At 50.4% G+C, this 15,037-nt stretch overlaps 1 long non-coding RNA gene across 1 annotated transcript; it reads left to right on the forward strand.

Annotated features, from left to right (window-relative positions):
* The first annotated feature begins 2,484 nt into the window (after positions 1 to 2,484).
* LOC125943730 (uncharacterized) lies at positions 2,485 to 3,954 on the forward strand. Its single transcript, XR_007465861.1, has 2 exons — positions 2,485 to 2,965; positions 3,822 to 3,954. It is a non-coding gene; the product is annotated as an uncharacterized LOC125943730 (long non-coding RNA).
* The last annotated feature ends 11,083 nt before the right edge of the window (positions 3,955 to 15,037 follow it).

A 15,037-nucleotide genomic window follows, 5' to 3' on the forward strand; every position in this document is an offset into this window, starting at 1 on the left:
AAGCAACTAATTAACTGTAAATTATCCTTAGACCCCGCGGTTTATGTGACCCTTTGTCCGCAAGGCGTACACGTCATCATCACGCATATGCATTAGCCCTTTGTTTCTCCAGGACAAATACATACAACTTCTTTTTTCTTCCCCAGAACTCCCAAGCCGCGATGTATTAAAACCTTCCTAATGAAGTGCGCTGCTCATATGTTCTCTGTTACGTGTATTTATTTTATTTATTGTATGGTATTTATATTTCTATATTTGCGTTTTTTTGTACTGCTTGCCTTGTTTCTTTGTCTTTTTTTTTACTTTTTAAATTTAGTTATTTGCCTTGCACGCTTGAGTGCCCTTCCTGCTAGGACCGATTTGTGGTCCGCAGCATGTTATAAATTTAAAAAAATTATGAAGCCCTATTTCGGAATGGAGGAGGTTGTGAATGCATAAGAGGCGTTAGCGTTTGAAAATCCAGTTTTGGACACAGACAGGCGCGCAGATTGCAGTAGATGGCATAGTGGATCTTTCTGTAAGCCGGTTAGCTCTCAACACCAATCAAGTAAGAGACCTTCGTGGGCTATTTGATGAGTTTCGCCATTGTTTCAGTAGCCGGTCTCGGAGGACAAACCTCATCACTCATGATATTCAGCTAGCATCAGACGACCCAATCAGGCCAAAGCTGTATCGAGTCTCACCTCGCCAGCGACAAATAATGGAGGCATAAATAAAACGAATGCTTGAACTCAGGGTAATTGAGCCTACGGACAGTTATTACACTTCCCCCATGATTCTCGCATAAGGGAGTGGGAAAGAACCTCGCCTATGCGTGGGCTGTAGGGAATTGAACGGGGTCACGAAGGACCAAGTTTACCCCATACCGAGCACAGACGAGTGGGTAGAGCATGTGAGCTGCGCGAAGTACATTTCTACACTTTACTTGGTTAGAGAGTACTGGCAGGTACCCATGTCGGAAAGCGTCAATCACTACGCAGTCCTTATTTCCCCGATTGGCACCTTTCGTCCCATCATGCTAAGTTTCGGTCTGAAGAACGCACCCTCTAGCTTTTCGAAGCTAATAGACATTGTTCGCTAAGACCTGCAAGGCTACGTGATCCCGTATTTGAATGAAGTGGCGATCTTCTCGAACAGCTGAGACGAGCACATAGTGCACATAAGAAATGTACTAGCACGTTTGCTGGACGCGGGTCTCACAATACAGGCCGAAAAGTGCACCTTCGGGTGCTCGTAGGTTACCTCTCTCGTGGGCATGTCGTGGATCAGGGAACACGGCGGTCCTTCGAACTAAAGTTAGGGCCTATCGCTAAGACAGGCGTCAGGGCTTTTCTGGGGATTGCCGGGTAATACCAGTAAAACATCCCCAATTCCTCTCAGATATGGAGCTCCCTGACAGACGCGCTCCGAAATATAGAGTCCGAGCAGGTTCATTGGGATGAGGCGAAGGAAAGAGCGTTTCAGGCCCTAAAAAACATTCTCGGCCAATGCTTCGGACCCCACACTATTGTCAAGAGTTCGCCGTGCCACAGTGCGACGCCAGTGACCGAGGCTTAGTCAGATAGGCGAGGATAGGGAGAAGCACCCAGTTCGTTACGCTAGCCGCAAGTTAACCAACCGAGAATAGGTGTTGTTGTCCGTTAGAGAAAATTATATTCAGGTATATGCATACGCTACGCCTTGCTATATGACATGCGGTATGTCGCCACACCGTTCTATCACTAAAGTTCCTCATACCTTGTCTTACATTCTTGACAACATTATTCCTCCGAATTTTGAGAATGACAGCCCCCAAACAAATGTCATGAAACAAAACACCGACAGCGCATGCCTTTTATGTTAAATCTTCTCAGACGGAATTATCAATAGTGCAAAGCATTAACAGAAGATCGGCCCACGCAAGAGGCCGCGTTTCCAGCAGATAGCTCGCCTTCGTGCATAGCGTTCGCCGCAAGCTTTTCCCTGTAAACATTACGGTTACATAAGCTGCAGTTGCCGGGAAGCGTGAGAAGTGGTCGGGTGATCTTTGAGTGCTATCGCGTAGCCTAAGTTTTTTTTTTTTTTTTTTTTTTATTCTTGCCGCGTTTCTTGCTTGTTCGCCGCCGTAAACACTGAGCGTGTTTGTTGCATCACATTCTCAGGTTGTAGAGAAAGAGCTTCGTGTACTTTAAGCTCTTGTACTGTTTTCGCGCTCTTTGTTCATGACGATAAATCACCAATTAGCTGCATGTGCATTGCGACAGTTGTATATTTCGCTGCCTGGAACTTCCAATCCTGCAGACAGAATATTGTCACGTAGTAGTGACGGTAAAGAAAACAGTTGCAAAACAGTGTATGACAAAACTGGTTGTTTATTGGGCGAACCTGTGCCCACAAAAGCAAGCTACACTCAAAGCACAACGATAGCGGCGATCACAGTCGGCGATCGTCGAAAATCTCATCAGCGGCGAGACGCGTCGGCTTTTATACCCGAGTCATCGAAGGTTCCAGATTAATCCATAGAGAAAGAAATTCAACAAGAGGGGACACTCGGCAAAAACTGGCAACAGGAAACACGTCACCATACGTCACGCTATACTTTTGACACCGAACGTTAGCTGCCGCGAGCATCGAAAAAAAAAGAAAGTGAACTTAAGTTAACAGGCATACATTTATTTTTTTTAATTCTTTGCCGCGAAAACTAAAACGTTTTGCGTATGAATGAACTTAAGCTTTGCGACTTATTTTCCTTGCCTTACCTAGCCACAGGTCAATGTCGCGCCAGATACATGCGTCATCCGCCAGACACTCCCCCGAAGCCAGCGAGGATGGCTGCGCGCGCGTTTGAGCGCTCGCGCGCGGCGACCCGTCTGTCTCATTCTTTTTTTCTTTTTTAAATGTAACCTGGTTTATTGGGCTCTCGGCGTATTCTTGCGTTCCTTCTGCACTGGGACAAGACACCACTGCACTATTGGACTACGGCAAGGTGAGAAATCTTGTTTCACAGTCTACGACGCAATTAGGCTTACGGCACGGGACCGAGACTTAAGACGCAGTTAGCGAAAAACAGCTCGGCCATCCTGGCGCAGTTAACTTGAGTAAATGAATCGTGCTGAGACATGTTTCCGACGCTTCCTAGGGGACTATTGTAACTTATTTCGGATTTTGAGCCACACTGGCCGCACAGCGCGCTGTGACGCAGTTAGCGATAAGCAGCTCGGCCGTGGTGATAAAGTTAGTTTGGCGTGTAATAAATCTTAGAGGGACAAGTCTGTGACGTTTTTTGTGGCTCCGCAACAACATATACCTTCTTTCGGTACTCGCGCCTGTTGAAAACGCGATGGGCGATTGCCAAGAGTGATAACATGGGGTGTGCTGCTGGCGCCGGCAGAACGCGCGAACGACGAACATATAAGAAACTTGTAATTCGAAAATTACGTCTTCTAAAGGACTGAAAAAAGGCATTTCACCCACGCATTTGTCTTGAGTGCCTGTTGCGTCCGTCTCTGTGTATGTAGCGTACCGTCGCGTCGCCCGAGGCCAAGTTTTGGAAACGCGAAGTCGCTCGTGTATTTGTGCTGCCTAAGTGCAGGAAATAATGCCCGGAAATTGGGGAACGCTTGCAAATCAGATGTTTTCATATATGTTTGGGATGAGTCGGGTATTTTCTACGCCATGTATGTAAAAGCGAATTGCTTTTGTTTGTAATGCCGCCCATTCACCGCTTTCGCACGTTTCGCCTCGCAGTATTCCTATGTCTAAATACCAAAATGACTCTTGCTTGTAACATGCTGTTACGTGCTTGAAAATGTAACATGCTTGTAATTTACTTTTTTTTTCAGCTGGTACCGTCCGGTGGAGCTTCATACAGGAACTACTGCCTTACCTGCTGGTGTCACAACGTTGGATGAACGCACAAAAAGCGCGGAACGAGCTTTTATATAGAGCAAAATAAATATTTCCTCATTGCACAAAGGTCTTGCGTCTACTTTGTGAAATTGCACGTGGCACAGATTCGATGGGACTTTACGAGATCGTTCGCAATCATTTTTACTAAATAATAAACCGATGCTGCACCAAGAGCAAAAAAAAAGGCGGGGGGGGGGGGGGGGGGGGGGCGGCAGCCGGCGTGCTAGCTTGCGTTCAAAATACGCGCGCGCAAAACCGAAACCGGAAGTGATGTAAGTGATCGACACCGACCGCTTGGCACGCTGCAGTCAATTCGGCCGCTGGGCCCTATGGGAGTGTCCCCTCTTGTTGAATTCCTTTCTCTATGATTAATCCCTGATGCCCGCGTGTCTTCCAGAAAGTTCTAGACAATTCGCGTCGGTCACACAATCAGATAACGTAAGCGTCGGTGAAAACAGGCAACGAAAAGAAGCATCGATAACGTTCTAGAAACTTCCGATACAGGCGCGTCCTGCGCCGAGCGATAACGTTTAACATTTGTTAGCCGGTGGAAAGCGGCCACCGGTGAAAGATAAACATGTATACGTGTCAATACCCTCCCCTTAAAAAGCATCGTCCCGATGCTGCAAACACGAAAGCGAAAACGAAACCACGCGTACAGAAAGTGACAAAAATAACAAAGCAACAAAGGACCTAAGTTCGTCAGCGGGCGTAGAAAGGCTTAAGACGCACCACGTGGATGACTTCAGGTCGTGCGCGGCGCCGCTGTGATTGCGAAATACCGTCTGGCACGACCTCATAGTCCAGTGCGCCAATACGTCGGATGATCTTATATGGTACGAAATAGCGACGTAAGAGTTTCTCGCTAAGTCCTCGTCGGCGTATCGGAGTCCAGACCCAAACACGGTCTCCGGGCTGGTACTCGACGTAGCGTCGTCGAAGATTGTAGTGTCGGCTATCGGTTCTCTGCTAATTCTTGATGCGCAGGCGGGCGAGCTGTCGACCTTCTTCGGCACGCAGCAAATAGGTGGCAACGTCGAGATCTTCTTCGTCGGAGACATCCGGTAGCATGGCGTCAAGCGTCGTTGCCGGTTTCCTTCCGTAGACCAGGTTAAACGGCGCCATGTGCGTCGTTTCTTGCATGGCCGTGTTGTATGCGAAGGTCACGTACGGAAGGATGGCATCCCACGTCTTGTGTTCGACGTCGACGTACATTGCCAGCATGTCGGCGATGGTCTTATTTAGGCGCTCGGTGAGGCCATTCGTCTGCGGGTGGTAGGCGGTGGTCCGGCGATGGCTTGTCTGGCTGTAGCGCAGGATGGCTTGAGTTAGTTCAGCCGTGAAAGCCGTACCTCTGTCGGTGATGAGGACATCTGGGCCACCGTGGCGCAGGACGATGTTCTCAACGAAGAATTGGGCTACCTCGGCGGCACTGCCTTTGGGCAAGGCTTTTGTTTCGGCGTAGCGGGTGAGGTAGTCCGTAGCTACGACGATCCATTTATTCCCGGACGTCGACGTCGGAAAAGGCCCCAGTAAGTCCATCCCGATCTGCTGGAACGGTCGGCGAGGTGGCTCGATCGGCTGTAGAAGTCCGGCTGGCCTTGTCGGCAGTGTTTTGCGTCGCTGACAGTCTCGGCATGTCCTTACGTAATGGGCGACGTCGGCAGAGAGGCGAGGCTAGTAGTATTTTTCTCGTATCCTCGCGAGCGTGCGGGAAAAACCGAGGTGTCCAGCCGTTGGGTCGTCATGGAGAGCTTGCAGAACCTCTGGACGCAATGCTGAGGGTACCACGAGGAGGTAGTTGGCTCGGAGGGGCGAGAAGTTCTTCTTTAGGAGAATGTCGTTTTGCAAGAAAAACGACGCCAATCCTCGCCTGAACACCTTCGGCACAATGACGGTCTTGCCTTCGAGGTAGTCTACAAGGCTCCTTAGTTCGGGGTCGGCTCGCTGTTGTTCGGCGAATTCGTCGGCACTGATGGGTCCCAAGAAAGTGTCGTCATCCTGGTCGTCTTGTGGCGGCGGTTCTACGGGGGCGCGAGACAAGCAGTCGGCGTCAGAGTGCTTTCGCCCGGACTTGTAAACGACGGTGATGTCGAATGCTTGAAGTCTAAGACTCCATCGTGCGAGGCGACCTGAAGGATCCTTCAAGTTAGCTAGCCAACACAAGGCGTGGTGGTCGCTCACAACTTTAAAGGGCCTGCCATAAAGGTAGGGACGAAACTTTTATGTAGCCCAGATGATGGTGAGGCACTCCTTTTCTGTTGTGGAATAATTTGCTTCCGCCTTCGATAGCGACCGGCTAGCGTAACTTACAATCCTTTCTAGTCCGTCAGTCCTCTGCACAAGAACGGCACCGAGTCCTACGCTGCTTGCGTCGGTGTGGACTTCGGTATCGGCGCTTTCATCGAAATGCGCAAGTATTGGCGGCGATTGCAGGCGTCGCTTCAGTTCTTCAAATGCTTCGACTTGCGGCGTCTCCCACTTGAACTCGACGTCGGCCTTCGTGAGGTACGTCAGTGGCTCGGCGATCCGTGAAAAGTCCTTGACGAAGCGCCTGTAATAGGCGCACAGTCCAAGAAATCTACGCACTGCTTTCTTGTCGGCCGGCGGAGGAAAGTTGGAGATGGCTGCAGTTTTCTGAGGATCGGGGCGCACTCCAGACTTGTTGATGACGTGGCCCAAGAACAAGAGCTCCTCTTATGCGAAGCGGCATTTTTCTGGCTTTAACGTGAGTCGGGAGGTTTTGATTGCTTGAAGAACTGTTTGAAGGCGCCGCAGGTGTTCTTGGAAGCTTGAGGCAAACACAACGACGTCGCCCAAATAGACGAGGCAAGTCTGGCACTTCAAGCCTGCCAGTACCGTATCCATAACGCGTTGGAAAGTCGCAGGTGCCGAGCAAAGACCAAACGGCATCACCTTGAACTCGAACAGTCTGTCTGGTGTTATAAAAGCAGTCATCTCCCGGTCCCGCTCCTCGACTTCGATTTGCCAGTAGCCGGTTTTGAGGTCCATCGACAAAAAATACTTTGCGTTGTAGAGTCGATCCAAGGCGTCGTCAATCCGTGGGAGGGGGTATACGTCCTTCTTTGTGATCTTGTTGAGGCGGCGATAATCGACGCAGAAACGTAGGGTTCCATCCTTCTTTTTCACTAATACCACGGGGGACGCCCACGGACTCTTGGACGGCTGTATGATGTCGTCGCGTAGAATTTCGTCGACTTGTTGCCTTATGGGTTCGCGTTCGCGCGCCGAAACTCGGTACGGGCTCTGACGGAGTGGGCGGACATTTTCGCCGGTTATGATGCGATGCTTGGCGACAGGGGTTTGTCGAACTTTTGACGACGACAAAAAGCAGTCCTTGTATTGCAGGAGCAGAGCTTTTAGTTGTTCTTTCTTATGCCTGGGAAGGTTCTGATTGACGTCGAAAGTTGGTTCAGGTATTATAGTCGTCGTTGCAGGTGCACTGGAATCCGTGAAGGCGAAAGCACTGCTGGCTTGTACTATTTCATCGATGTAGGCGACCGTGGTGCCTTTGTTAATGTGCTTGTATTCGGGGATGAAGTTCGTGAGCATCACCCTTGCTTTCCCTGCACGCAGCTCAGCTATGCCTCTAGCGACGCAAATTTCACGGTCGAGCAGTAAGTGACGATCGCCCTCGATGATGCCCTCCATGTCTGCAGGCACTTCGGTACCGACGGAAATCATTACGCTGGAGCGAGGCGGAACGGTGACTTGTTCTTCAAGCACATTCAAGGCATGGTAACCTATACTTGTATCCGGTGGTATAGCGTTGTGCGTTGAAAGCGTTATCGATTTGGACCTTAAGTCGATGACTGCACCGTTTTGATTTAGAAAGTCCATGCCTAGGATGACATCCCTGGAGTAGTGCTGCAGGATTACGAAGCTCGCCGGGTAAGTGCGGTTGTTTACCGTGACTCGCGCTGTGCAGATTCCAGCCGGCGTTATTAGGTGGCCTCCCGCTGTCCGGATATCGGGTCCTTGCCAGGCCGTCTTCACCTTCTTTAACTTGGCGGCGAACGCGCCACTGAAGACGGAATAGTCGGCGCCAGTGTCGACGAGAGCGGTGACGTTATGACCATCGATGAGCACGTCTACATCGGTAGACCTGCGTCTGGCGTTGCGGTTAATTCGTGGCGTCGGATCACGGCTGCGTCGGCTTGCTCTGCTGCTGCTACGTCGCGTCGGCCGGTCTTCTTGCGGCGGCGAAGTGCTGTCAAGGCTGTTGCTAGGCGGCATGCTGATATCTCGTCGTGATGATTCGCGAATCGTCGTCGTCGTCGGCGGCGGCGGAGGATCTTCGGCATTGCGTCGTACAGCAACCGCACCTCCATCGGTTGCTGCCTTTAGTTTCCCGGGTAAGGGCTGGAAGATCGGCCCCGGGTGGGACCGGTGCACTGACGGCGATGCGGCAAGATGTAGCAGCCTGGTGACGGCGAGCGTGAGGGTCGTCGGGGTTGCCACTGGGCTCCGGCGAGGTAGTCGGCGATGTCGCGCGGTCGTTCACCCCGCACTGGACGCGGCGCGTTGACGGCGAACCCTCGTAGGCCCATCTCGCGGTATGGGCATCGGCGGTAGACATGGCCGGCTTCCCCGCAGTGATAGCAGACCGGGCGGTGGTCGGGGGCGCGCCAAATGTCCGTCTTCCTCTGGTAGCTGCGCTGGGCGACGGGCGGGCGTGCTGGTGGCGGCAGCGGTGGACGACGGTACTGCGGTGTTACGGGGCCCTGGCGGGACCGCGGAGGGGGGCCTTGACGACCGGCGACGGCGACGTAGCTCATCGCTTGCGGCTGTGGTTGAGACGATGCCGGAACTTCTGGCACTTCCAGTGACCGCTGAATCTCTTCTTTAACTATGTCAGCGATTGAAGTCACCTGAGGCTGCGACCTTGGGAATACTTTCTCCAGCTCTTCCCGTACAACCGCTCTGATCGTCTCGCGCAGGTCGTCGGCGCCTAGCGCTTGAGCTTCGTCGTAGTTTGTCAGTGCACGGCGGTTGTATTGCCTGGCTCGCATGTCAAGCGTCTTCTCGATCGTTGTGGCTTGCGAAACAAATTCTGCCACAGTCTTGGGCGGATTGCGCATCAATCCGGTGAATAGATGCTCTTTGACGCCCCGCATCAAGAACCGAACTTTCTTTTCCTCAGACATATCGGGGTCGGCGTGGCGGAAGAGGCGAGTCATCTCCTCCGTGAAGATCGCGATGTTCTCGTTCGGCAATTGCACTCTGGTTTCTAATAAAACTTCGGCCCTTTGTTTTCGCACGACATTCGTGAAAGTCCTCACGAAGTTCTCACGAAATAGGTCCCACGTCACCAGGGTGGTCTCTCTGTTCTCAAACCAGGTCCGAGCAGCATCATCCAATGAAAAATAAACATGGCGCAGCTTGTCGTCGTCGCTCCATTTGTTGAACGTCGCGGTCCTCTCGTATGTCTCCAGCCAGGTTTCAGGGTCTTCAGCGGATGATCCACGAAAAGTCGGTGGCTCCCGAGGTTGCTGCAGCAGGATGGGGGACGCTGGTGCTGCCATTTTGGTCGTTGACTTGGCCTTGATTGCAGTGGTCTTTTCGGGAAGAAGTCCGAACTCCGGCACAAGTCCTTGCTGCCTACGGCTAGCTCGCTGGTCCTTGGCGACGTTGGTCTCGTCCTCCGGTTTCGGGCTTGGGTCGCGGCTTTGCGGGGGCGTTCGGTGCATGAACGAACTAGCACTTCCACCAGATGTCACGTAGTAGTGACGGTAAAGAAAACAGTTGCAAAACTGTGTATGACGAAACTGGTTGTTTATTGGGTGAACCTGTGCCCACAAAAGCAAGCTACACTCAAAGCACAACGATAGCGGCGATCACAGTCGGCGATCGTCAAAAATCTCATCAGCGGCGAGACGCGTCGGCTTTTATACCCGAGTCATCGAAGGTTCCAGATTAATCCCTGATGCCCGCGTGTCTTCCAGAAAGTTCTAGACAATTCGCGTCGGTCACACAATCAGATAACGTAAGCGTCGGTGAAAACAGGCAACGAAAAGAAGCATCGATAACGTTCTAGAAACTTCCGATACAGGCGCGTCCTGCGCCGAGCGATAACGTTTAACATTTGTTAGCCGGTGCAAAGCGGGCACCGGTGAAAGATAAACATGTATACGTGTCAATATTGGGGACAACTGTTACTACCATCAAGCCATTTATTACCTAGTGCTGTCGACTACGCTGGTGGACGTTATTTTACACTGGCCTCGCTAATGTGAAACTTTATTGACCATAGCGATGCTCTCTTTTTTTGTTTTTTGCTTATTATATTCCTTCTTATTGTATTAGGACTAGAAGCCAGCTTCCTTGCTTTACTGAGTACGATGGTTTTGCAAGCGCCAAAACTAGGCAGCATATGAAGATTGACAAGCATTTCTTGCCACTCTGAATTCACTTCTTTCGGTATTCCTATATTTTAAAAATAATTTTAATATTCTTGTGTGGAAGCAGGCGGGTTGATCATTTGCATTTGATAAACACTGGAAAAATGTACGGCAACATACATCATCGTTGTCTTTCGTTTAACGACTGTTGTCTTCATCGTTACCTAGTGTAGGAATCTGAAGATATGAAGGATCACAGCTGACAAGAAAGTTCTCCTTTAATACCGGGACTTCACTCTTTGTTTCATTTCATTAGGACACAACAGCGAGAAGATGTGAACGCATGCTCGCCAGCACAAAGGGTGTCCGGGGTGCAGTTATGCCTCTGTTTGATGGTGAGTCATATTTGAATTTTCTTCATTTTTGTTGTTCTACATGAGATCGAAGTATTCGCATTCTATATAAAAGCGGTCGTAGCACATTCATCGCCCGAAAAGCCCGAGTCGATCTTGCTATGCTCGAATAAAATGAACTCGGGAAAGTATTTAGGGTATCCCGCTTCGTGAAAGCTATGACTCAGGGTTTCTTTTTCACGAAATGGTCGTTTAAACAGCAGAAACGCCGGGTACCCCGCCACGGTTGCTTAGACGCTTTGGCGTTACGCTGCTAAGCACGAGGCCGCGGGATTTCGATGTGGCCGAAGTGCAAAAACGCCCGTGTGCCGTGCATTGGTTGCACGTTAGAGAACCCCAGGTGGTCGAAATTAAGCAGGAATCCCTCACTACGGCGTGTCTTATAATGAGATCGTACTTTTGACACGTAGAAGCCCAGAATTTAATTAACTAATACAACGCCGGATGGCCCAATCTGTCACTGAGAGAGCACCTGTAGCTGCGGCATGCGCCTTACACAAGGTAGTCTTTCGCTGTGCCGGTTGATGGAAATTGTTGACGCTTAGCGTACAACTGCAAAACAGGAGTTATAAACACGAGGGGAGGCACCGATTTAATATTTACCGTTGTAAGCAGCGCGCAAATTGACGAGGAGGCCGAAAATAGGACGAGTGGTCAGTCATGTGCTCGGCTCTCCTCCGTTCGACCTTTAGTCAACCCCATCCGTTTGCTCTCTACCTACAAGAGCTTTAGATCTGCTATCGAGTGTTCTGCTTCATCTTTGTAATGTCATCATCTCCTTTCCCGCCTTTTCAGTGCCCACCCCTCATGTAAAGTCCTTTGGGACCCTTGAGGTATTATTAGATAAAAATAAATAAAAAGAATCACTGAAACCTTGAATGGTACATGTCCTTCTTAACTTTGACTACCTGTACTTCTTTTATTGCGATAACAATTATATGGACGCTCCAGGTGCATTTCTGTCGCCGTCGCCGTGAGGTTCTGTATGAAGTTCAAGGGCGATAACACCGTCGCCGCGCACCCTATGTGCAAGTTAAAGCGTGCGAGAGGAAACGACGATCGCGGCTCAATCTCGCCCACGCGAAAGGGAGGAAAGCGGGCAGGATGTGCGCCGTCTTCCGTCGCGCGCGAGGCATCCAACGTTGCGAGGCATCGGGGGAGGAGAGGGAGGGAAGCGGCATTCTACTCCGGCTGCAACTGCGTATGTGGCGGCGGCGCGCGGTCACGCCGCCGTAGCTTAAGGTGGGCGTCCCACTCCGGTGGCACGAGCCCCCCGTTTTCAGTACTTTTGGAGTAACCGTGGCGGCTCTTCTACTTAAGATATAAAGTTGTGGTATATACCATAAAAAGCCTAATTCTTGTAGATTCCAACTATATATAATATAAAGAAATTGATTAATGTGATTTAGAAATAAATGTTCAAGAACAAGCATGAGATACATGGTTTTTGCGAACTGTGTCTCAGTTGTGACCAGATTTAGAAGAAACTACCGCACCTACTGCATTGCGGCTTGCTCTGTAGCTTTAGGACATATTTATCTAGTTCCTAGACGTAGCAAAATAATTTTGAATTTTTACTTTTTAGATAATTTGCTTTTGAAAATTGCCAAATATCGCGATCTTCTGTTTTCTTTTTTTTCTTTCGCGATCTTTTTTTATCCAGCGGCCGTGTCTCGGCACTCAGTTAGCGTTGAAGCTATAGACAACACCAAGGTCACTTCGCTCGCTGCTGCTGCCGCGTTTCCTCATGCCAGCGTTTTGACAGCGAGTCTCCGCGGTCATCGAGTGTGATGTGTTCATGTATGCTGTGCGCGCTGACACCATGCTTGTTAATTTAGTTAGTAATCGAATGTTTACAAGTTGATACGGCCGATAAAGGTACTATCCTTACTTAGTATGGATCTCTGCAAATTTGCTATCGCAATCGATGCTTCGCCTTTCGGGCAAAACTGCGAGGTCTTTTGTGACAGACCAAAGGCTTCACGATCATTTTTGAAATTCTCCCACATCAGAATGAGGCCGCCACAGTCGGGCATCGCACCCTAGACCTTGGGCAGGCTTAGCTACAGAGTGCCGCCGCAACTAAGCTAGCGCAGTTGGCCTCTCTCGCTCCTAAGCTGGCCCATTCTTGTCCCACAGCACGCTACAACATTTCGTACGGCAGCATCCTGCACGTGGGCAACATGATGGCGTCCATTCAGAACGCGGCCACATCGGTGCTCGGCCAAGAGGAAGAGACGCGCCGCCCGGTCATCGGCCGAACCACGTGGCCATTCCCGCAGTCAGCCTGGTCGGCCGACCGCTTCGCGCCGTTCTGGGTTTTGGGCGACCTAGGCTCTGGATTCCTGCGCGACTGGCTGAGCACGCTGCGAGCGTGGCACGTGATGCCGCCCGTGGTCCAGGCGCATCTGCTGCTCCTGGCGGCAGTCGTGCGAGCAGACCGTTATTTGTACAGGTACTTCCTGCCACCGCACTTCTACGAGCAGGGACTCGCTGCGTACAACTACGCGGCGCTCGGACAGGTGAGCAGCGAACAAGTCGCGGAGTTTCAATTTATTTAGCGAGGTGCTATAACACTTCCCGGCCTATACCGGGCATCACATACGCATACTCAGCTCTGTAAAACCAGCGCGTGTATCTGATACCTGGAGCCGTATCCTGAAACGCTTCGCTATTCGAAGAATTCGCTTTGCAAGCAGCAATTGGTCGCTGCTTGGGTGACGCCATCGCCTCAGTGCGCACGCATAATATTATGATGACATCACGCACATGTCAATCATACGGAAACCGTGTTGTCGTCTGCTACGAGCCGAAGTGGCGCGAGGTGCTTCGGTGTGATTCGAAGGTGCCGTGTGCAGTTCCTGTGCGTTCCGTGGGCACGTGCGAGATCGGCGTTCCGAGCAAAATGACGGCGATGGAGATTCCTGTGGCACCTGCGTCAGTGATTTTCCCAAACATCCTTGAGAGACAACGACGACCTCGACATCGAAGAGACGCGTTTGAGATGGCAGGCGGAGAATTCAGGAGGCAATTTTAACAGCGGAGCCATTTAAGGCTGAGGTTGAACCGTGCCGAGCGTTGATTCGTTTTGCGAAGCGCGCACCAGCCACAGGTGGTCGTAGAGTGGCGAGAGAGTAGGTGCAGAGAGAGAAAGAGAGACAGAAAGAAATAAAACAAAATGAACTTTCTTAGCGAGGCGGGATTCGAACCCAGGTTCCCATGGTGCGAAGGCGAGCGTCATAACCGCTGCACCGACGCTTGCAGAACATGTATTTATGGGAACCATATGGTTGCATTGTACCGACGATTGTAACACAACTTGCCATGGGCGAGAGAAAGAGAAAATGAGAGCGCGAGAGAGAGAGACAGAGAGAGAGAAAGAGAGACAGAGGGAGAGAAAGAAAGAAAGAGAGAGAGAGAAAGAGAGAGACAAGGGAAAAAAACAATATCAACTTTATTGGCGAGGCGGCATTTGAACCCGGGTAGTTAGGGTTCGAAGGCGAGCGTCATACCCGTACGCTATAGACCGTTTCACCGAATAAAAACATAGGCCCTGTACGGCTTCCGGTTTTGCCAACTGACGTAGGTGCTAAATGTAACTGGCAAAGAATCAACCATGCACTAAAACATAAGCCCTCCGATTTGCAACACTTTTACCCTCTGTATACATAACCAGGGTGCAGTTTCCAGTGAGTTACGCGAGAAAAAAAACGTACGTGACGCATAATGCCTTGAGGCATTATGCGTCATTCCTTTATTTAAAACGTAATAAGAGACTTTCCGTACACTGAAACAACTTGCAAACATGCTTTTGTTCCAGCATAGCAGACTGATAAGGCACGTGACCGGAAGTTTCTTGGGGGCGGCACGCTCGCTGCTATTATGGCGACCATGAAACTGTCTATACGCCCACGCTTGCAGAGCTCCGCTGTTTCATCAGATTTCACAGACGTGGAACTGGCTTAAGTTTTCTTAAGCATGAAAAGCTTTTAGCTCCAGTTGTCGGCGACATTCAAGTGACCTTGAGCTAAAAGCCAGAGCCATTATCCGGACACTAAAAACGAGAACATGCCGGCAAGGTGCGAGAACAAAACGAGATCATCCAGGCAACCAGTCAAAACATGAATATGAGGCCTCTGGCCCCCAACCCTTTGTACAGGACCGCATTACGTACGCTAGTTACTCTTCAAACAAGTTGCAAAAAGTATTGCTTCCGAGTTCTTCCTAATATTTCTTCACAATATCACTCAAGCTGTAACTTCTAGTACGCTGAACTTCTATTTGTCATTTCCAATAGCGACATTCAAAAGGCAGATACAAGTAACCTAAAGCCGCACATTTGCAGCCGACCAATTCGATGCTACAAAAAGAAAA

Source organism: Dermacentor silvarum, chromosome 3 (assembly GCF_013339745.2).
Source record: "Dermacentor silvarum isolate Dsil-2018 chromosome 3, BIME_Dsil_1.4, whole genome shotgun sequence".
Classification (NCBI taxonomy): domain Eukaryota; kingdom Metazoa; phylum Arthropoda; class Arachnida; order Ixodida; family Ixodidae; genus Dermacentor; species Dermacentor silvarum.